At 26.8% G+C, this 23660-nt stretch overlaps 1 protein-coding gene across 1 annotated transcript in view; it reads left to right on the top strand.

The window, feature by feature from the left end:
* The first annotated feature begins 3296 nt into the window (after positions 1-3296).
* Positions 3297-23660, top strand: part of LOC107447826 (uncharacterized) — a 123291-nt gene continuing 102927 nt past the window's right edge. Inside the window, exon 1 of the mRNA XM_043041886.3 lies at positions 3297-4623. The gene's annotated coding sequence lies outside the window, so the exon portion shown is untranslated. The remainder of the gene's footprint in view (positions 4624-23660) is intronic.

The following is a 23660-nucleotide window of genomic DNA, read 5'->3' on the forward strand; positions in this document are numbered from 1 at the left end:
AATTCTTCTTTTTTTAAATATGAGAATAGCTAAAGTAACCTCAGCTATCTGGGGCTTCGCAAATAATTTAAAATTTATGTTGTTTCGTATATATCAGCCCTTAAATTTTTGGATTTCTCCTTTTATTCTATTTAGGTACCTTTTAAATTAGAAGCACTAGGGTGGCCTAGTCCCTTAACAACGAGACAGTAACTTATGTTTTTCTACTTAATTTAAAATGAGAAAATAATTTAAAATAACTGTTCTTTCCAAAACAAGATATTCATGTCTGAAGTCAGTTTCTTTCTCTCTTTTACTTGTGACAGATATGATAGTTTCGCATTCTGAAAAATGTAATATGAGTTTTTTAAGAAAAAAGAAGAAAAAAAAACCCTTTAGTAATCCATTTCTCTTAGGGAGTTGCATGTCATTTTCCAGACACAATTGGGTACTTGCAACTAGAGAAGTAGTGATGTAATTATGTCTAACCATGTGATTTAAATCAGATTTAATTGGAACCTGTAAGCCATGTCACACGAGTGCGTCGAACCTGATTGGCTTCTGAATCGACAAATGCTAAGATTTACCTACGATGACGTCACTTGCGGGTATTCAATTCTACAACAGTTACAAAGTAACTGTTAAAAAATACTGACCACTTCTACCAAATATGAGTCACAGTTATGAAACCGAACTGCATTACATTTTATTGTATAATTAATTCTAATTTCCTTTACAGCTGATTAACTCCTTGACGTCAAAGAAAAAAAATATCAAACTCGTTTTGAAATGTCAATCTCTGTGTGACGCCAATGTGCTTATCTCGTTGACTTACAGTGGGTGTGATCCAGTTCGTAACACAAGCTCTGCATTCCAAATTAGGCTCTTCTGCCTTTCCAATTTCATTCTGAACTTTTTTTAAATGGAATTCTTATCTTACTTCTAATAACTTTCACTCTGAGTCACGAATTTTTATGCAAAAAGAAAAGAGCTGGAAATATTATTTTGTTGTCACAAACTTGAAAACTTTAGTTTTGTTAATTGATAACTTTTGGAAAAACAACTAAAGCATTTTTGAGGGAGAGCACTTTCCCTTGGCTTTCTTTTAATAGCCAAATTAAGCACTTCTGGCTTATTAATAATTTAACTTCATTCTCGTGAATTCTTGTATTTCGTTTAAGCATTTCCGTGCTGAATTATGAGTTTTATGTTCAAATATTGCTAGTAGCTTTCTCATAAAATTAAAAGCTATTATATTAGAAGAACAATTAAAAACACTTTTGAGAGAACTTTCGACTTCTTTTATCTGTTAAATTTAGCACTTCCACCTTTAATTTAACTTCATTCTCGTGAATTCTTGTATTTCGTTTAAACATTTCCGTGCTGAATTATGAGTTTTATGTTCAAATATTGCTAGTAGCTTTCTCATAAAATTAAAGGAATTAATTAATTAATTAAGAACAATTAAAAACACTTTTGAGAGAACTTTCGACTTCTTTTATCTGTTAAATTTAGCACTTCCACCTTTAATTTGACTTCATTCTCGTGAATTCTTGTATTTCGTTTAAACATTTCCGTGCTGAACTATGAGTTTTATGTTCAAAAGTTTCTAGTTGCTTTCTCATAAAATTAAGAGCTATTACGTTGGAGAAACAATTTAAAACACTTTTGAGAGATCTTACAATGGGCTTTCTTTTGTTTGTCGAATTAATATTGCACTTTAATTTAATATCATTGTGGCGAATTCCTATATTTTAAACACTTCCTTGTTAGATTTTATATATTATGTAAAATAAAGCTAATAATCGATTTTATATTATAGACATTTATGTTAAAAAAATTCTAGTTGATTTCTCTTAAAATTAAAAGCATAAAATTAAGAACGAATTAAAACACTTTTGAAAGAACATTTGGTTGGCTTTTTCGTTGTTTTGTTTGTTGAATTTGACGCTTTTAATCAATTTTAGGTTTAAAAAAAATGCAGTGCAAAAAACATTGATTCTTTCTCATAAAATGTAACGCTAAAACGTTGAAAAAACGTGTTACATAATGGACTTTTCAACTCTAATTCAATATTTTTCTCCTGAATTGTTATAACTCTTTTAAAGTAATTTTTAAAACAACTACACTTAGTTAATGTTATCGACAAAAATTTCTATTATGCAGATTCTGTCTCATAAAATTAAGAGTTTTAATGTTGGCAATTGACTGTTTCTGGAAAGAAAAGAAAAGTGTTTTTGTAAAAATTTTCGTTTGGCGTTATTTTATTCATCAAATTAAGTACTTTTCATATTCCATCTTAACTTTAAACTCATTATTTCTGATACTTCTTCCAAAAACATTCAGAATGAGTCAAGATTAGCATGAACAAAAAATTAAAAATACGTAGTTTATCGCTCATAGAATTAAAACTTAATTATCAATAACAAAAAAAAATGTTAATAATTTCCTGTCTAAATTTTCCCTGCAGTGAAATATCAAAAACATAAATTAAACTGATTTCAAATAGGCTAATTGTTAATTAATTTAAATTTTGCTTTAATTATATTCTTTTAATTAATTTGGTTTTGTTATTTCGAAAAATTCTAAAATTTGGTTTGAAACCTCAAGAAATGCTGTTCTAATTTAATTATATATATATATATATATATATATATATATATATATATATATATATATATATATATATATATATATATATATATATATATATATAATTAAACTAAAAGTAATTTCCAATAACATGTTATTATTTCATGGTTTATTAAAAGCCACAGTATAAGAAAAACTGCTTACTCTTTTTCTAAACAAAAAAACAAGCTTTAAAGGGTTTTTTTTTTGTCTGCATACCCTCTTAATTCCATCTGTAAAACATAACAAACTTTTTCAAACTTTTAATCAAATAAAATGCATAATTACTCACAGTAGCTAGTTATTATTCCTTGGCTCATTGATAACAAAATTACCATAACGTCCGGCTTACAATTTTATCAATAAAAAACATCCTATCGGAGTTTTTATATCTTTGTTTATCTTATAAGCATAAATAATCCTAAGTTCAACTACAAGACGTAACAAAAAAATAATAATAATAAAATAAAACTGAATTTATTTTTACGTGTGATTTTAAAACCCATTAATCTGCGAAGTTTCCTCCAATTGTTTCACTTTTATATCCTCATTTAAAATACATCGCCAATTCCTTGCCGAGAAAGGAAAACCGAAAAATAAGAATTCTGTGAGTGATGTTGGATTTTTATTCCATTCTCTCTCCACCAGTTTTGAAGCCTGAACCAGTTTTACGGCTTCTCGCCGCTATACCGATTCTTGCAACACTACAATTTCACTCGCCGTAGTCGACTTATGCGATATTTGCTGGTAGCTATTCGAGAAAGGGTGGAATCGCCGAGAACACCTGTTCTTTGCGCGGTAGGATGGCAGTGGCTTCGAAGTAGATCTTCTGGAGCTTTAGAACAGTTCTTTTGGTGTGGAGATTAAACATTATATAGCGATTTCTTTCATGATCAGAACATTTATAATTTGGATGAAGAAAAACTAACGGAACAATGGAAGACTTATATATTGGAATGGTGATTAAGAATTTTATGGATTTATCCTTCCTGATCAAATTCATTTAAATCGAATAACAATTTATAGGAAGAAAATTCTCTAGAGTTTCGAAGCTTTGGAACAACAGAATAGTTCTGCTTACGAATGGTGATTAATATTTGCACCAACATTTTCGCCGTAATCAAATTAATTTAAATCGAATTAATAATTTATGCACAGAAAACCATCTTGAATTTCAAGTCTTTGAAACATCGGAGCAGTTGTATTTACGAATGGTGATAAAGAGTTATTTATTGTTTTTTCTTAATCAAATTCATTTAAATTAAATTCAAAGAAAACCTTGGATTTAAAGTGATATTTTTTTCCTGACATCTTTACCAAGAATATTATCCAGTTATGTTCCAATCAAAAATATTTCAATTGTCCAATTAACTGTGATTAATACCTGGCGTGAAGACCTTCCTGGACGCTAGAGCAGCATTTTTTCAGTGCCGTGATTAAGGATAGTTGCGTTTATCATCTACAGTCATAACAGAATTAATCCGATTATTAATTGGTTTCGGATTGTGTTCCAACAGGTTTCTAACTGGAAAAGGTAATCGAAACTGGTTGTGGCATTATTTTATTTAATTTTTGCAAGCGTGGTAATCACTTCCGTAATATTTATTTTACTTATTTATCTACAGTCGCTAGAAGTAGTAAAAAAAGCGTTAGTGAACGCTAAATTTTATACCTGAACTTATGTGTTATGATTTAAACTTAAAATGGCTGATTTTATGTCAGTTCGAAAACTTGGTCCTATTACATTAAAAGAATATTTTTCGCTACTTGAAAAACTGAGAAAACTATCTTCACTTATTTCTTTGATGAACTTAAATTTGCATGCTGTATCGAATTAAATAGTGGTGTTTCAACATGGCGGTGCAAACAAATGTGGATTATTCTTAATTGGAGATCTGTGAATGTGTGTTTTAGTAACATTTGGTGGATTTTCCTCAATTGTGGATTAATTATTTAGGATTTATTTGTGAAAGGAGATGGAATAACAAAATTTTTATTGGAATCAATTTTTAAGTAAGTACTTTAAATATTTAAATTATAATTTTTAGATTTTTGAATTCTCAGAAATTTTCTTTAACATGATTTTTTTCTCCAGAGAATTATGTGATATTCTATTTTAGCTCTAATAATATAGACATAAAAACTAGTACAATCGAGGATATAAATAATAAATTTTAAAATAATAATTTTGAAATTTTCAGAAGCATATTTATTTTAAATTAAGTTTATGTAAAGCGATGTCTATTTTATTCTTTTTCGGAAAATTAACGATTCTTCTAATTGAAATATTATTAAAATATAAAAAAAAATTTTTCAATAATCTCTATGACAAAAGATGCAAAAAATTTTTCCACTAATTCTGCTTCTTAGGAATTTTAAATATTTAAATTCCAAGTTTAGTGAACAGTATTCGAAAAAAAAATTATCCATGCACCTTTTTCGATATGATTCATGAAGCATTTCAAATAAATACTTATATGTTCCAAATTAGTTAATTCATGTTTAAAATTTTGTATTTAAAATGTATAATAAGAATTTTTCAGTTTAATTTTAAAATAAGGATTTGATTTCTTGGAGATTAGCATAAATCATCATGACATACCACTTTTAATTTTTTGAATTCCTCTCTTAAAGGAAATGAATAAATAAATAAGAAAAAAGTCGAATTAAAGATTTTAATAATGCATTATCACTGACCTGGATTTATAAAAATAGTGGAGGGGCTAAGATAGAAATTTATTTCAAATCAGTAATTTGATTGTTTCTGCATCTGCATTATGAAAAAAAGTTATAATTAAAATATAACTTTTTTGTATAAAATTACGTTAACACACTTTTTAAAATACGAGAAACCTTAATAAAGAATATTAATAAATGTTTTAATCCGTTTGAAAACTGGAAGTTAGAATAATTTTTAATGAATATTTAAATCTTATCAAAATTTGGATTACATACTTAACATTCAGAGCTGTAAAAAATTTTTCAATAATGTTTCTGTGCTCATCAAATATTTTTATAGGTAGTTTTTTTTTTCTTTTCTGCAATTGAATGATTACTAAATTTAATTTGATTTATATATGAAAATTAAAAGTTTAATTTTATTTTCTTACATACTTAGATACGAGATATTGTTTAAAATAGTTTTTTTTCTCCATTTATTTTACTTATGAGTAAATGATAAACATATCTTAACTGAGCTGCCAGTTCGAGAAATAATAATGTTTGATTGTATTATCTGGAAAAAAAATAGATTCAATTTTTTTTCTTTTAATTTGGTGCATAGGTATTAAAAATAGGATTTTGAAAATGTAATTGAAGTACAATTCAAAATCAGTTGTTTTTTAAAATTTATTGCTTTTACTCTTTTGAAAAGATTTGTAAAACAGAAATAAGTTATGCAGTTAATGAAATTTGAGTTTATTTAAAAGTTTAATTTTTTTCAATATTTAATTTTAATTTACTATTAGTTAATCTATTAGATTTCGTCACTTGTAATTAAAAAATATTTTGTTATAGAAATTTATTATATGTATTTTAAACTTAACACTATAAATTTCATTACGATCTTAAATCATTAGCATTGTAAGAATAATGAAATAATGAATTAAGTATTTTTTAGAATGGCAAAAATACTGTAAACTTTTCATAGGTTAAGAGTATAGCAAAAGACAGAACTTTCCTTAATTTATTTTTCATAAACATACATTTTACTACAACGCTTAAAAATTTATAGGAATTTATTTATAAAATTTAGAAAAATAACACTTTACTTAATAATAGCTACAAAAAACATAATAATAACAACCATTTTTTAGATAAAATGCAATGAAATTTCCTTGATATCGTAAGAATGAATAAGCTTTTAGTCACTATTATTTTATTTCACTCAAAAGGATTTAATCATTCAGAAATTTAAAAAAAATAATAATAATAACATCGAATGACGAGTTCTAATAAAGAGTTTTTTATTAAATTTTGAAAAATAAAATTTTGAATAATATTAATTTTTTTTTTATTTTGTGAAAAATAATGTAATTTTTGTTGTATGGAAAAATAAATTAAACTATAACCGTATATTTTTTTTGTATTTAATCTGGGAAGTTTTCGAAACGTCATTATTTGAAAATTTATCAATAATAAGGTTAATATAAAATTTTACTTAAAAATCTAAGTGTTAATATATATAGTTTCGATGCATAAAACCATATAATATATTTTTTTGTTAGTAAAGTTTTCAATACAATAAGAACTTTTTTTTCTTCAGCATTGTGAAGTAATTAGTTTGAATAGACAGTGCTGTGTGAAATAATAAATGAATTCCGATTAATTAAAAAACAATTGAATAATTGCAGACTACTTAAGCATACAAAGAATTCAAATAAACAAACAAGTAGAATTTTCAAAATTTTATTTAAAACGTTTCTAAGAATAACGACATATCATTATTCTTTTGTACGTAAAAGTTCCAGAATCACCGTATCTCTTTGTTTTTGTTTTAGATCATTCGTTTAATTACTCTTTAGCTTCAAAAACCAATTAAATTCCTATAAGGTCAACTACAAATAGTTTTTAATTAAAGATTACCTCAGTACAAACAACGAATTAAAGTAAACAGACAATTTGCTTATGGTATTACATAGTACCGCATGATTTGTTATTAAAACAAGTATATAAAAAGCTTTACATTCCAGAAAATTCCTCGTGTAGCATAGACACCAAAAATAGCTTCGATAAAATGAAAAGAAAAAAAAATGGCTAATGTTTATGAAGAGTAAAGTGAATTGATACACTGAGACGAAAAAAAAATGCCTATTATTAAGATAAAAATAACGTCATCAAAGAAAAAGGTAATCTCTTGGAACACTCCATTGTTCTTATTATTCGGACACTCTCTTTTTATCGTCTGCCTCATCTACATAACGGTACATTGTGTAAAAAATAGGTTCGCTAAAGCTTTACACGCGATTTTTTTTTGGATTAAAAGAATATTTCGTCTAACTTTAGATATCTTGATCCTTTCTCCACTTTTCGTCTTTTTAACACCGCGATCACGAATAGTTTTCACCATACTATTGTCTTCTAGTGTTTTTTTTCCCTAGCGTGCACCCAAATCTGAAAAATTCTAAAAGATGTGTTCTTTTTTAGTTTATAATCTTGTGGTAAATCTTTTCACTTTGGTAGATATTCCAGATCACGGAATTCATTAGTTGGAAAATCGTTTTAAAAGAGCTGTTCTTGCTACAGGGAAATGAACTGATAGTGATTTTTTGAGTTCATGTTGCTGATTCGATATCGATTTAATAAGTAGTTAAATTTATATTGATTTTTCTCATAAATCAGTTACTGGTTTTAACAACCTATATCATGTAATAAGACAAAAAATAAACAAATACAAGTTTTTTAATTCTTGGTCACGGAGTTCATTGGCAGAAAATCGTTTTAAATCGTTCTTGCTACTGAGAATATTTTTGAATTGTTCGTGCTACTGATTTGATATCGATTTGAACTTGTTGTTTAATCTATATTAATTATTTAAATAAGTTACTGGTTTAACAGTATATAATTTTTAATGGGATAAAGAATAAAATAATATAAAGTTCTTTTTTTTTTATCTCTGAGTTCATTGACAGAAAATCGCTTTAAAATAGCTGTTCTTGTTACAGAGAATATTTTTGAATTGTTCGTATTACTAATTTGATATTGATTTAAACTTGTTGTTTAATTTATATGGATTATTCTCAAAAGTTAGTTACTGGTTTTATCTTCATGTAATTTTGAATGGGATAAAAAATAAACCGATACAAAATTATTAATTCTTAGTCACGGAATTCATTCAGCAGAAAATCTTCTTAAAAGAGCTATTCTTAAAACAAGAAATGAACTAATTGGGTATAATATAGCCTACGTCACAGGTTGTGTTGTTCCTACTAAATTTAACCCATGAACGGCATTTTCTGCGAGCCTAACTTCAAGCCACAAATAAACAAACGAAGTGTTCGATCGTTTAAATAGCTGCTCGCCAGATTTTATTGCATTATAAAGAAAAGTTATTGAAACTAAATACAACTAAATAAACAACAACAACTAAAACAAATAACAACAACTACTAATAACAATAACTAAATAAACAACAACTAAATTCCATTCGTTTAGCATTGCGTCATATGTTGCTCCTACTAAATCGAAGTAGTTGTGTTTTTTTCATATTATACCCAATTGAGCTTTTTATGTTCCTGTTACTGATTTGATATTAATTTGAATTTGTTGTTTAAATTATATTAATTATTTTCATAAATAAGTTACTGGCTTTAAGAGCCTATAATTTTAAATGGAATAAAAAATAAATTATATGAATTTCTTAATTCTTGATCACGGAGTTCATAGGTAGAAAATCATTTTAAAAGAACTAATCTTTTTAGAGAGAAAAAAACTGATAGTTAGTTCGTGTTGCTGATTTGATATCGATTTGAATTTGTTGTTTAATCTACATTAATTAATCTCAAAAATTAGTTACTGGTTTTATCAGCATGTAATTTTTAATGGGATTAAAAATAAACCAATACAAAATTATTAATTCTTTGTCAAATCAGCAGAAAATCGTTTTGAAAGAGCTATTCTTACAGTAGAAAATGAACTGATTGAGCTTTTTATGTTCATATTATTGATTTTACACCAATTTGAACTTGGTGTTTAAGTTCTATTAATTATTTTCATGAATAAATTGCTGGTCTTAAGAGCTTATAATTTTAAATGGGACAAAAATTGTACTGCTACGAATTTCTTAATTCTTGATCACGGAGTTCTTCGGCAGAAAATGATTTTAAAAGAATTAATCTTGTTAGAAAGAAAGAAACTGATAGTGAGTTCGTGTTACTGATTTGACATCGATTTGAATAAGTTGTTAAATTAATAGTAATTATTCCCATCAATTAATTGCTGTGGTTTAAGCAACGTATGCCATTTAATAGGATAAACAGCAAACTAATACAAAATTATTTATTCAAGATGGTGGTAGAAATTTTTTTAAAAACATCTGTTTCTGTGACATGGAAATTAACACATAGTGATTTTTCAAGTTCATGTTATTGATTTGATATCAATTTGAACAAGTTGTTAATTTATAATAATTATTGTCATAAGTTCGTTATTGGCTTTAACAACGCATATAATTTAATAAGAAAAAGAATAAACCAATATAAAATTATTAAATCTTGATCACATTGTTCATTCGGCAAAATGTTTTCTTCAAAGAGCTACAGTGGTTAATTGCATTTGTTTCTCACCCATATTTTTCCAGTTTTCGTTGGATAAATAAAATTTTAGCAAAATTCTTGATTCAATAAAGAAAGGTTTTAAAAGTGATTATTACAATAAAACTTAATTGTTTTTTTCCTAGTTCATATTACATATTTTAATATCATATTTTGGTACAACTCAAATATTCATTTAAAATGTTATATATACTCATTGCAGTATGATTCTACGATTGACATGATTTTTATTAAAAGAATTCTGACTGTTGGCCATTTGCCTACTTTTAAAAACAAATTTTGATATTTGTTTTTTTTTTCTAACTGTTTAACACAGGTGTCACGAAAACTTTCCCCCAGTGCATTGTCTTGAGGTATGTATTTTCCCTACTTGCGTGCATCCAAATCTGATGAGTTCATAAAAACGTATATCTTCCAGCTCTTAATCTCAATGCAATCTTCCGACATAGTAGGGGAAATTCTAGATTACCAAACTCATTTAATATGAGAGGAAAATGAATTGATGCTAAAGAGGAACTGTAAATGATTTTCTAAGTTACAGATGAATTTTAAACTTAAATATCGACTCATTCTACACGGATAAAAAATAAAAAAAAATAAATAAAATAAAAAAACATCGTCGTAAATGAAGCACAAATAGAGATACAGAAATAGACGTACTATAGTTTTGTGGTCTATAAACAAACAAGATGTGTTCAGACGATGAGGAAGGTTCCTGTTTATAGAACCGAGACTATAGTATGTCCATTTATGCACTACCTTTATTTAAGGTTTATTCACGACATTTTTTGCTATTATGACGATTTTGCACAAGATATACCCCTAACCTCATTTGGTCATTCTGTATGGTTAAAGTTAATTAGTGAATTAGAGATGATTTTCTTGTATGGAATTAAATGAAACTCGTGCAAGGAATCATTCTTGCATGGAATCAAATTCCTTGCATGGAATTAAATGAATTCGTGGCCCTGCACATCGCTTTTATTTACCATAATGTGTTGCGGACAGAAAAAAATTTCTGGTCAAATTACGTTAAAATTTTCCGGAATGAAAACTCTGATATGCTATAATTTTCACAGTAACATTTTTTGCGAAATCATTGAATCGCTGTGATTTAATAAATACTACTGTAAAATTTACGGTATAAAATATCACGATAAAAATTTTTTTTACGATAAAATCAATTTTACGGTTCTGCACTGAGAGTGCCAGTACATTTTACCGTAATTTGATTCAAAACTTTTTAAAGCTTGGATGCACTACTTTTACTGTACAGGGTGTCAGTACTTTTTACTGTAGTTTTATCAGGAATATTTTACAGTGCAAAAGCTAGAATAAGGGTTGCCAAATGGTGTCCGCGAACAAATTGCTTATGTTTGCAAAGGAATTGTCTAACTTTAAGGGGGGGGGGAATCAAGTCAGTTTACTTCTTTAAAAAAATAAATAAATAAATAAAGACTCATTATATTTAATAGATTCGTTATTATACTAGAAATTATTTATGTACGGTGAGCAGGCAAATAGGTAATGAAGTATAATTGTAACACCCTAAATTACTTTGTAACTCCCGATCACATTTTTATGAACTAAGATGGAATTTAACAAATGTAAAGCGTACTAAGAGAATATGGAACATTCATTTTAATAATTTATTTTGAAATTATATATCGTTATTTTCTTAACTTAATAATGTTATAAATTATATAAACATGGTGTAAACAAATTTTTGCATAACTTTGAATTAGAAAAAAAATTTTATGAAAAAAAAATCAAAACTTTGAATGAAATCAAGAAAAAAAAATTTTTTTGGGTTCTTTTTTCAAGTTTATTTTTTTTATTACTATTAGTCCAATTAATTTCAAATTTTGAGATTTTGTCATTTGTATTAAACGATCAGGTTTATTCGATGACGTAGAAAATAATTAGAATTCAAAAATTGTTTTCAATTACTAACCAATGAAAAAGTAAATATGTAATAAATTAGAATTAAATTATCTTTACTTAAAGGAGTTTTAAAAATGTGCAATCAGCTTAAGAAACAGAATAAAATATTCCAAAAGACATTATTGGACCACATTTTCCTGATTTCCATCACTTTAAGGGACAAAAGAGAGAAAATTTTTTTTTTGGAGAGGGTACTTTTTTATGTTAGATATCGTAATTCAAAGTTCCGTCTGCACTAACTAGTTAAAAAATGAAAAGAAAAAAAAAGCTAAGTGACATTAAAGTGGTATCTTAGAATCCGACCATCTAATGATGTCACGCTTGGTGGAAAAGAAGGGGGTTGTCAAAATTGTACCAGTTGACAATGGGGATAGGAAGGTAGTATACCAAGAAGTGCCATGTAACGCATTTGGGGTAAAAATTAAAACATTTAATCTCAGCTTATTAAATCTTCCTATATTATTTTGAATTCTGTTATTTGCAGTTAGTTATTAGAAATTCTGGTTTTCAAAATTGTTGAGTTTTTATTAACTACACTAAGCAAAAAAACAAAAACAGAATTGAAAACCGATTAAAGGGTTTTTATGCTATGCTCTTAGATTCGAGATAAAATTACCATATTTGACTACATTTTCCAAATTTTATCACATATTATAAAAGCATATTTTATTGTTAATTTTACCGAAATCATTACCAAAGCGTTTCTGTAAAAATTACCGCGCTTTTTGGTGTTCCCATAGAGCTAGAAACGCAATAAATGTTACCATATTCCGATAGCTATGACCAAATTTTCTCCGCCCACACATCTAAACATCTATTAAAACGCCTAATTAGAGTTTAAGAATAAAATTTGAAATCTGATCTAGAACATGTGTTTTGTTCCAGAACTGCTAATATATGTTTATGTAATTTAGCGTAAGAGAGTAACAAAGAGGATAGGTAGTTTGGTGAACTGTGGCGCTTAGAGTCACATATAGAGACTATGTCATATATACTTATGTCACATTACTATATGTCACATTACTATATGTCACATTACTATATGTCACATTACTATATGTCACATTACTATATGTCACATTACTTATGTCACATGTAGAGAAAACGATCATATATTAATGAAATCGTAATTTTGTTTACAAACGATCCAATCTTTTGGTCTTCATAACCTTTCTTATATGATTGAAAGTCAGAAAACAGACGATTTCGACGTGTTTTCTAAATCTATAAATTGAAGGAGGGAGTCAAAACTATTGAGGAAAAAATGTGCTACATCATTTATTGTCGCACGGAAATCTGATCATTCGATTATAACTAATTTTTTTCCCGCTTCGAACAGAAATGCATTGCGATTTAGGAGAGTTACTTATGGTACTTTTCTTGCAAGTGTTACTCGTCATTTGTTATGGCAAATTTACTTTGATCCAAGGACGGGAGTTTTCGTAATGTTTTTTTAGTTCTTAATGTTAATGTAATATCCGAAAAACATTATGGTAGAAAGTAAGTGTAAGGAAATACATAAAACGACCCGACCTAATTTAAAGCAATTCAATAGGTAAAAAAAGTACAAATAAAGAATAACCAAAATGCTTTGTAATTTGTATGTTTTGGTTTAGTGCCATTTTGGTAAGCAATGTTTCGTTTTATCTTTTTTCGGTGTATGAGAGGAAATATTTACTGTTTCTTATATTTTCATGAAAGTAATTTTATGAAAATAATAACATATATCTATATAGTTTTTGAAGTTTGTATTGGAATCAAGTTTGAATTGTCTGTTTGTTTTGAAATTTTTTGGCTAATACAATGAAAAGTAATATAATCAAAAACAAAACTTGCAGGAATGTTTCTTTGAATACAAGTTTTGATTTGATATTCATATATATATTTGCATTAATAAATTATTCTTTTAAAAAATAGTGCATATTTACATTATATAATTGTGTATTTCCAATGCTAAATTGTATTTCGAATAGAGAGATTTTTTTTGTTTTTCTTTGTATAAACACTTTCCAGTCTCAATTTAAAATAATTAATATAAAATGTGTCCAGTTATAATTTAAATTTTCGCCGCTCGCGAAGAGCAATTAACTAATTCAATGTCTCATGCACTCAAATAAAAAGAAAATATTTTTTAATGCTTGTTGACAAGAATAATGAATTTTTTTAATTAATTAATTTTTTTGCTAATTTTGAAGCAATGGCTGTTAAATTACGAACATTCTCAATATTACATTTACATTACATTTATGTACGGTACATTAATTTTCTTTATCTATGCCACAAATTAAAAAAAATGATCATATAATTATAAATTTGCAGTTACATTTGCAAACGATCTTTTTTTCTTGATATATTATCGGTTAAGAATTAAACGATTTTAATCGTGTTTTTTTAATATGTGCCAAGTTTTAAGTAATAGTTTTTCGTATCATGGATTTATAAATTTTTTCAAGCAGTAATATAATTACATTAAAACATTTTTAATGAATTTATTTGCTTAGACCGATGTTATCCTTCACTTATGTCACATACAGAGAAAACGATCATATATTAATGAAATCGTCATTTTGTTTGCAAACGATCCAATCTTTTTGTCTTCATAACCTTTCTTATAAGATTAAAAGTCAGAAAACAGACGATTTCGACGTGTTTTCTAAATATATGTCAGCATTCCATCATGCTTGGTTGGCAACAAAAGTGCTTCGAATGCTAATAGTCTCGAAAGCAAGATGCATATATGATTGTAAAGGCCCAGTGCCACTCATTTTTCTTCAGCTGATCGTTTGATTATGCATTGGTTGGGTGACAGACCATCTTCTGCTTATCATCAATTCATGGCTCTTTATTCTAGGAAAAGAGCTATTTCCGTATAGTAACATTTCTTGAGTCATCTTAAATCCTGGAATATGAGGCTTTACGAACAGTGAGTTTGGAACGTATAATTTTGTTCAGAAGGTTATGCTACTATTTATATATTGTTAACCTTTTGCCATACAAATGTCTTTGATACATTATATCTTTTATCTTGTCGTTTTTTACGATAATGTGTTTTTACCTTCATCATATCTAATACAGAAGGGGGGAGGAAACCACTACAAGTATTTTTAATCTATTCCACACATTCTAATATTTTTTAATTTGATATGATTTCTTATTTCTTTTGCTACTGTAATCTACGAACTATAATTCTTAAGGTGACAAGGGACTTTCAAAGAAGCAAAAATTTGTCAAAAAATCGATATTTTACATTTTATATTTCTGAAATCTTGGCATTTAACTGAACATTTAAAAAAAAAAATTTCTGGAATAAGAGCAAAACTGATGAAGTTACTAATGGTCATACTTTTTTTTTTTAGTATGACCATTTCAGTTTTGACCACACCCCTTTGTTTACCTTTTTTTGAATGCAGGTAACTGTTAAAATTAGTTTAGTTTAAAATTAATTTTAAATTAGTTAAATATTTTGTTAATTTTTTTAAAGAAATTTAAAGTCTATAATTATTAAACTGTTTCATTAGACAATATTTATAGGTATTTATATTAAAAACAAGAAATATTTGTTCTGAAGTAAAATTTGCAATGAAAAAGTAGTAAATGTCATTTTTCTCAAAATGTCTTTTTTGACAAATTTCAAACTGTTCCAGCGTAATGAATTTTCGTTCTATTGACCTGAGAATTTAATGCTATATATTGATGAATATTATTAACATTTTGTTGGAAAAGTTTTTTGAATTAAGTGAATAGAATTTTTTTTATACATGATATTTTATAGAGGTATGATGATTTTTTCCTAAAAATGTAGGTTTTTTACAGTTTTTTTAATGTTATTTGTTTCTATAATAAAAAATAAAAAAAGTACTCCCAACAATTTTTTCAATATTACCTAATATGTAATATTTTAAAAGAATTTTGTCATTTTGACAAAATTTCAGACGCGAGGAGTAATATAAAAAAACATAAAAAATTCAAAAATTTTAGTTTTTTAATTTCTTAAATTTTGAAATATTTCTTTGAAATTTTGTATAAAAGTTGTTTTTAACAATATAAATGTATTCTGAAAATTTCAAGCAAATCACTTCATAATTACAAAAAAAAAATTTGAAAGCCCCTTGTCGCCTTAAGTAGGTCAAGAACATTTATCGGGAAAGAAATCTTTTCTATGAATATTGATTATTAGGATCCTAAATATTTTAGGTCAAAAATCAGTAGGCATACCGTTTTTGCTATCCAAGGATAAATTTTAAAATCAGCACTGTTTATTAAATATTCATTATTTCTGAAAACAAAATAAAAATGTGTGCGTTTGAAAACAAAAATTATAACTCTGTAGATAAGCGAATGCGACAATTCTATGAAATAGAACTCCGTGATTAGCAATAAGTGTAATCTCTAATAATTGTGGTTATAATTTAAATAATAATAGGTTTCATTAACTAAATAATTATAGGTTTCATAAGTTAAATATTTAAAGCGAAAAATATATCTTTAAATTAAAATTTCATTTTAGAATGAAATTTTAATTTAAAACTTGATTTTCTTGTTGTGGGGAAAAGTGATGTAGTCTTAAGAATGTATTGCACAGATATTCTCTCATTAGTTAATAGGAAACAAAATTCCTTAAGAAAAGCAAAATTTTAAAATTTTTATCACGAATTTTTAAATATATTTTTTGATTTTTCTTTAGTCTCTATTTGATTGATTTGCTCTCTGTAAAGTGGTTTTCAGCAAATAAATTTCTACAAAATATGAAAGAATTTCATATGTTTTTGCAAAGATTTTCCATTTCTTTTTGTAACACTTCAGAAACGTAAACAAAAGATTTAAATAATAGAAGTTGCACAAAAGTGAACACTTGTTAGAAACGCTTTCTCTAAATGTTTCTGTGATCAGTAATACACTCCACTTTTTGAAATTTTAGCACGTGTTAAACCGTATTAATGTACAAATTTTCTGTAACCTTAATTTTAATATGGTACTAAGTTAATGAAACTCATTAACTCTTCATTCATGAAATTCATTAAACTCTTGATTACACAACACTATGCACAGAGAAATAATTCTTTTAAAATTTCTGATCTGTATTTTAATGTTATTTCTGGTTAAAAAAAACTGCTTATTGAAACCAAAATATGCGGTATTTAAACCATTCATTTAGTAATTTTTCCCTTCATATGGTAATGGTTTACCGGAAATTCTGGTTTTCAAAATTATAGTTCTTATTACCGCGCATTTGATAAAAAATACAAAACTGAAAAGCAAATTTAAGCGAATAAATATTTTTTACATCCAAAGTATCATAATAAAATCACCAAATTTCACTACATTTACCATGTTTCATCACATATTTCATCACATAAACCATATTTAATTGTTTCATCACATAAAACCATATTTAATTGTTAATTTCACAATAATTTAATTGTTAATTTCACCATAGTCAAAGCGCTTCGGTAAAAATTACCGAGCTTTTGGTGCTTCCATAGAGCTAGAAACACGGTAAATTTTACCCTATTCAGGTAGTTTTGACCACACTTTTTTTCTTAATGTGGTTAACTTCTACGGAATTATAGTTCAACAACTGTGCAAGTTATCGGCATTGAGGTGAACCTATTTTTCTAAGAAAGTATTCCATGAGATGCTAATATTATTTTACAAGTAATTATTATTCAAGACATTTTAATTTGATAATAAAGAAAAAAAATATTCATAATAAAAACTTTGACAATTAATCAACAGCCTAATACCTTAAACATGAAGCAAAATTTAGGTTAATTCATGCTTAGCTATGAGCACCTAGATCAAATAATAAAATGCTGTAAGTATTATTTCAAGAAAAATCGAGAACAACCAACAAAAAAAATCATTGTTTTACATTGTTGCAGCATATCATTTCCATTTTTAGGGGGAAAAAGTAGATTTCGATTAAATTTACGAACAGGATTACTTGAAGGCAATTTAAGAAAATTTCTCTTCTCCTTTCATTATGACAGCCTTAGCCTCATTTCTCATAAACAGATATCTGTAAAGACTAATCACTTTCTTTTCGACCTATGACATACTTTCTAGTTAGAAATATTATTATAATGCTTCATAAATACATTCTTCGTAAATATGTGTGCAGGTCAATAAGGAAATACCTGAGCATTTATTTGTAAACTAAATAAAATATTAACTGGAATGTGGGACAACATTAATTTATTTCAGTTGTTTGGGCACAAAATTAACAATTGCAAGATTTCAGATGTTAATTACATTTTGATCCTAGTGTTTGTTTTTAAGTTTGTTTTTTGTTTTTCATAATTTTATTCATAAATTCTGAGATTAATTTAAATGAAACTCTGAGAGAAAGCATAGGCTAAATATTGAACCATAATATTGGAACATTGGACTATATCATATATTTCTGCAGTAATATAATAAGGTGTTAAATTGAACCATATTTTCATTCTAACTGAACCATAAAAAAAGTTTAATCCAATTTAAGAAGGATTAATTTGAGAGATAGTGTGGTTCATTTCTTCACTGTATTGAAGTAGTAGCAATTTTCTACGAGGTTATGGTTATAACTTGTTCGAAATGTTTCTCAACATGTTGAACTATAACAGTTATTTATGAGCAAACCAAGAAATTTCCTTTTGAAAAAAAAATCCAAAATAAGCTTTATTCTGAAGTCGAAACTTTCATCAAAAGCCATTTTTAGCCTTTTGGCTCAGAGTTTTTTCTAAACGTATTTTTCTTACTTTTTTCATTATTTTGTATTAATTTAAGTCAAAATAAGAAAAAAATATTATATTTAGCATTTTACTAATTTATGGTTATGAAGTATGACATAAAACACCTTTATCTGTGTTAAAGGTAAAAATCTTCCAAACAATAATTTTTCAAATTTCTGCTTATTTGCAGTTATTTAGATTTAAGAGAAACAGTTATTCATCATTGAAATTTCTTTAATTTACAAAATCACTTATTGATAAATTTTCGAATAAAAGAAAAAAGATTTCTAACTATTTTTTTTTCTTCGTATTTTATATTTTATGCATATATAATTTAATAACTTAACGGATTCTTTTTAGTAGCAGACAGTTTTTATAGTTAAAAAATCTCACGATATATTTTTGCTTGCAGTTAAGAGCACCAGAAAAAAATATTTAAAAGGGACATCGGTGTTCTATGTGCGTCAAAGGCTTAAGCTTTGATAAGTTTACTCCGAACTAATATTCCATGACTCTTATTTAAAAATCATTAGGAAACAATGACCTTCAGTTTTTTTTCTCCTTTTTTTCTTCTAAGAAACCATCTCTACCTCAATTCGCAAAAGGGAAAAAAACTGTCTTAATTCTAGCTTTTTCGAACATAAAAACGCAAGTTTCACTTCAAATTCGCACTGGTTGACCAACAGACCATTCCCGGCCATTTGACTTCGCAATAAAAAATATAAGAAACCAAATCATGTGCAGTGACAACTTCACATTCCATAGACAGTTGGGCAGTTCATCGATATTTCCTCCATCGGCGCATTGTGAGGACATTTGGCGACCATTTAACTAATCAACCGTTTATTGTCCTTACATTAACGTGAATGGGATGTAATTGTGACGCTTCCGTGTTGTTACAGGAAGGATTCTTTGGAGATAAGGAATGTAAGGGTGTGAAGTTTATCATATGTGTTGGTCTTAATAGTCTTAAGTGGTAATTAACTTATTTTATTGAGTTCGGTACTTATGAGCCTTTTGTTTGAAAAAAAATGTTACGATTGTTTTGTTTGGATATTATAATTATTAAAAACAAAACAAAGCAATCGCTGTATGATATATTTCTCGCGCTATGGTTTGTATACATGAAAGATTTCTGGGACTGTTTGAACGTATTGATCATATGACGCAGATGGGACATTGTTCTTTTTATATATTTTTTTCTGATCCTCTAATTGCAAGCAAAAATATTTTTTGGTATTTTTTTAATTATAAAAATTAATCTAATAATTACCCAAAAAAATCTGCGTGAAAAATTAGTTTTGCAGTTTGAATTTTTTTTTCATTCACGTTCAAGAATTTATCAAAAAAAAAAAAAAAAAAAAACTGCAAATAAGAGCTAATTTGAAAAATTTTGTTTTTCACTTATTTTGACCTAAATTAATACAAAACACTGAACACTGAAAAAAGTATGAAAAATATGTTTAATAAGAATTGTGCGTCGAAGGGTTAAAAAGTAAAAGGAGAAAAAAAATTTTTACTATGTGTTCTATGATGATTCGTTGTAAATTCCAATTCTTTTTTTTTCTAATGTGTATATTCGTAATAGATCAGTATTCCTAATAGATTATATCGATTAAATGTCTTTCGCTAATAAAATAGATATTTTTAAAGATATATTCCTTATAGATAATTCTTTATTTTGTTAGAAGCTTACATTTAGTTAATATATTTTATGAAAAATTAGAGCATAAAAAATGAAAAAATTATGTTTAAGTGCGCATGAGAACATAAACGTAAATTTAATTTTTTAATTAATTAATTTATTAATTTAAAGGTAAATTTATATCTGATGTGCCATTTTAATAAATTTAACTTTTTAATTAATTAATTTAAAGGTAAATTTATATCTGATGTGCTATTCTAATAGAGGATTTCTTTTATCTAATCCGTATTAAAATGACTTTTAATTTGCGTTTTTCAGAGACACTACGGAATCTATTTTAAAAACAACTGTTTTATACTCTTCGTAATGTTAATTTTGACTTTAAAATTTATAATTTAAGGAAATGTTTCGTTAAAAAATTAATTACAATATTAAATTTAAAAAAACGATCATTAAAAAGTCTCGCGTTGAAATCTGTTCAATTAAAAAAAAGTTTTTGAAGATCAGAGCAGTAGATTCGAAGACAAGTTGACATTAAAGAAAAAAAATCGCAGTTATTCTCGAAAAAACGCCTTTTGAAGATATGTCTAAAGATTAAAATTTTGTTGCACAAAAATCACTTTAAAGACCAAACGTCTCGTTGAATTTAGACAGAAATTGATTTTTAAAAAAATTGGTAGCTAAATATATAATTAAAAAACAGAAATTGCTAGTTTTGAATTGAACGAGTAGTAAACACCTTGAACCTAAATGCATATAAAACTTTTCTATAATTGCCTCATCCAAATCACCCCTTAGAATTAGGCTAACTTTGTTTTAAATTAATCATAAAAATATGTAGAATAAGGAAATAAAAAAGACCAAACATATAAATGTTGATCCATATGTAAGGTAAACTCTTTTTAAGTTTAACCTACAATGAAGGTTGAGGAAACATATCAAAATTTTGAGTAAGTGTTTTGGAGTTTTTTTTTTTTTTTTTTTTTTTGTCTTTGGGATTGTTTTAGATAATTTTCTTTGTTAGAAAGTTTCTCTGTTTTTATATAATTAAGAGCGTGTTTAAGATTCTGTTGATTTTATTAGGAAAATCGTAGGATTTAGTTCATATTGGTTAAAAAAATCATTACCACACTCGAAACTTTTATAATTTAATTTTCTTTACAATATACCACAAAGGTTTGTACCAGCTTATATAATTTTTTTTCCTTCCGTCTAAGGACTGAGAAATACAAAAAGTTCGGTTTAAAGCTCTGACATCATTCCAGCAAAGAGGGTGCGGCATTTTGATTGGTCTTATGATGTCAAGAACAAATCCTCGAAAAACACATGATCTAGTCATCTCGCTATCTCAGATGCAGAATTACGGGGGTAGATGGAATGTAGCTGAAAAACTTTCAAAAGTAACCACTCTCGTCTCTGACGTCACGAAGATAGAACTTCAGTCCCATTGTGTAAACATCAAACTTCCCTTTCATCTGCATAGAAATGAGTGGCCAATGTTCTTCAGAGCGACTGACCTTTTAGGAGCTTTATATCCCCCGAAAGTTGTTCGAGTTACTCTAATTTTATTAGAGTAGGTGTCTTCGTAGGTGAACCGGTGCTTCCTGTCTCCGTGTTCTAACAAATCCCCTGAAGTTTGCATGGTGGTTAAGGCATGTTTAAAGCAAAATAAATAAACTAAAACAGTAATTATAATTTAGTAATTCTTAATTACAATAACAAAAGATGTCTTGATAAGAGCAGTTTTTAATTTAAAATATTAAGTTTAATTTTAAAATATCCTCTGTAAAACTCCTTACTAAAATCATCATCATTGTTTTAAACTTTAAGCGCATGCAGACTGTACAAATATATTATCTTCAAAATATTATACATCTTTATAAAAACTGTCTCAATTTATAAGAAATATTTTAAATTTTTAATGTAATAAATGTTATTAATAAAAATTTCTTCATCATTAGCAAATTTTTATTCACCTTCTCTTCGTATATTTAATTTTATCTAATTGGATGCTCCCTTAAAAAGTTTAAAAATCTATATTTATGTTAAATTTTAAAGATATAATTGGTAACTTATATCGTTAAAATTTAACTAACACTTATTGATTAACTAACGTTAAAATTAACTGACACTTATACTATAAATACAAATGGACACTTATAAATTAACTATCCAAATTATTAATAATTAAGAAAGATTTTTCAATTTTCAAATTTTTTTCCTTCCTATCTCGGAACAAAAGCTACCCTAGAGACCTTAATGAATGACCTAATTTACAATATTAATTAAAGCGAAATAAATTAATTCAAACAGTAGTTATAAATTAGTAACTCTTAATTACAATAACAAAGAGTGTCTTGATAACAGAATTTTTCTTTTAATAAAGATATTTTTAAAATATCCTCTGTAAAAATCATCATTACTGTATTAAGTTTTATGCAAATACATACAATACAAATATTATCTTCTAAATATCATACATGCATTGACCTCTAATACGAGGAAGAAAAAAAAGAAGTTATTTTAATAAAGCTTCAAACAAAAGTTAGGTCACTGGATACTGTATCAGCTGATATTCAAACCTGGTCCCTGCTTTTTCACCGTTTGATATCTCGCTTACGATCGTAGCTGCGAAACAAATCGTCTGAATAATACATTAGCACTCGAATCCATTGTACCAACTGACCTGATATATAATGAGCTCCTAGATTGAAAAAGTAGTTAGTGCAAGAGGAGAGATATTCTTAAATGCCCGTTTGTTCGGACAATGCGATTCGTTTGCAATTCTATTGTAACAAGCTTTCTTGTAATGCTCGCGTTCGGAATGAAAATAATGTGAATTATTTTGACGTGAATGATTTTTAATGATAGGTTCTTAAAGCGATTTAATATCTATTGAAGACTTTTATCTGGGACACAAAGTTTGTCTAGTTTAAACTGCAAGCAGGATTAGTATTATTTTTTTTTTTTAGTTAGATATAAACAATTGATGTTGGAGTCATTTAAACAAAACAGACTTTATCGTTTTTTGAATTGTAGATTGAGGCGATTTGCTTAACAATATTGCAATTTGTGAATTATTATGATCGTGGATGAAGGGGCTTTTATATAAAAAATTAATTATAAGCAATTGTTAATTAAGATAATTATTATTAATTGAGGAAAAATTCTGTATAAGGGCTAATAAGTTTACGTAAGGAATAATTTAATGTTGGTTATGTATTCAAGTAATGAACTAGTCTTTTTAAGCTAAAAATATCTTGTTGGTTTTATGCAAGTCCAAAGAAGTTTTTTTTAATAAATTATACGAAAAAGAACGAAAACAATAAACTACTAAGCCGAATTTATATTAAAATAGATTGTTTGACTAAAATGAATGAGTCATTATGTTCATAGAGAAATAGTTTTGGGAAAATCTTTTGAAAAATTTTCTTTACAATTAGACATTTATTACTTTATTGTCTTTATAATTAAATG

Source organism: Parasteatoda tepidariorum, chromosome 7 (genome assembly GCF_982258835.1).
Source record: "Parasteatoda tepidariorum strain Cologne lab strain chromosome 7, Ptep-v5.0, whole genome shotgun sequence".
NCBI lineage: Eukaryota > Metazoa > Arthropoda > Arachnida > Araneae > Theridiidae > Parasteatoda > Parasteatoda tepidariorum.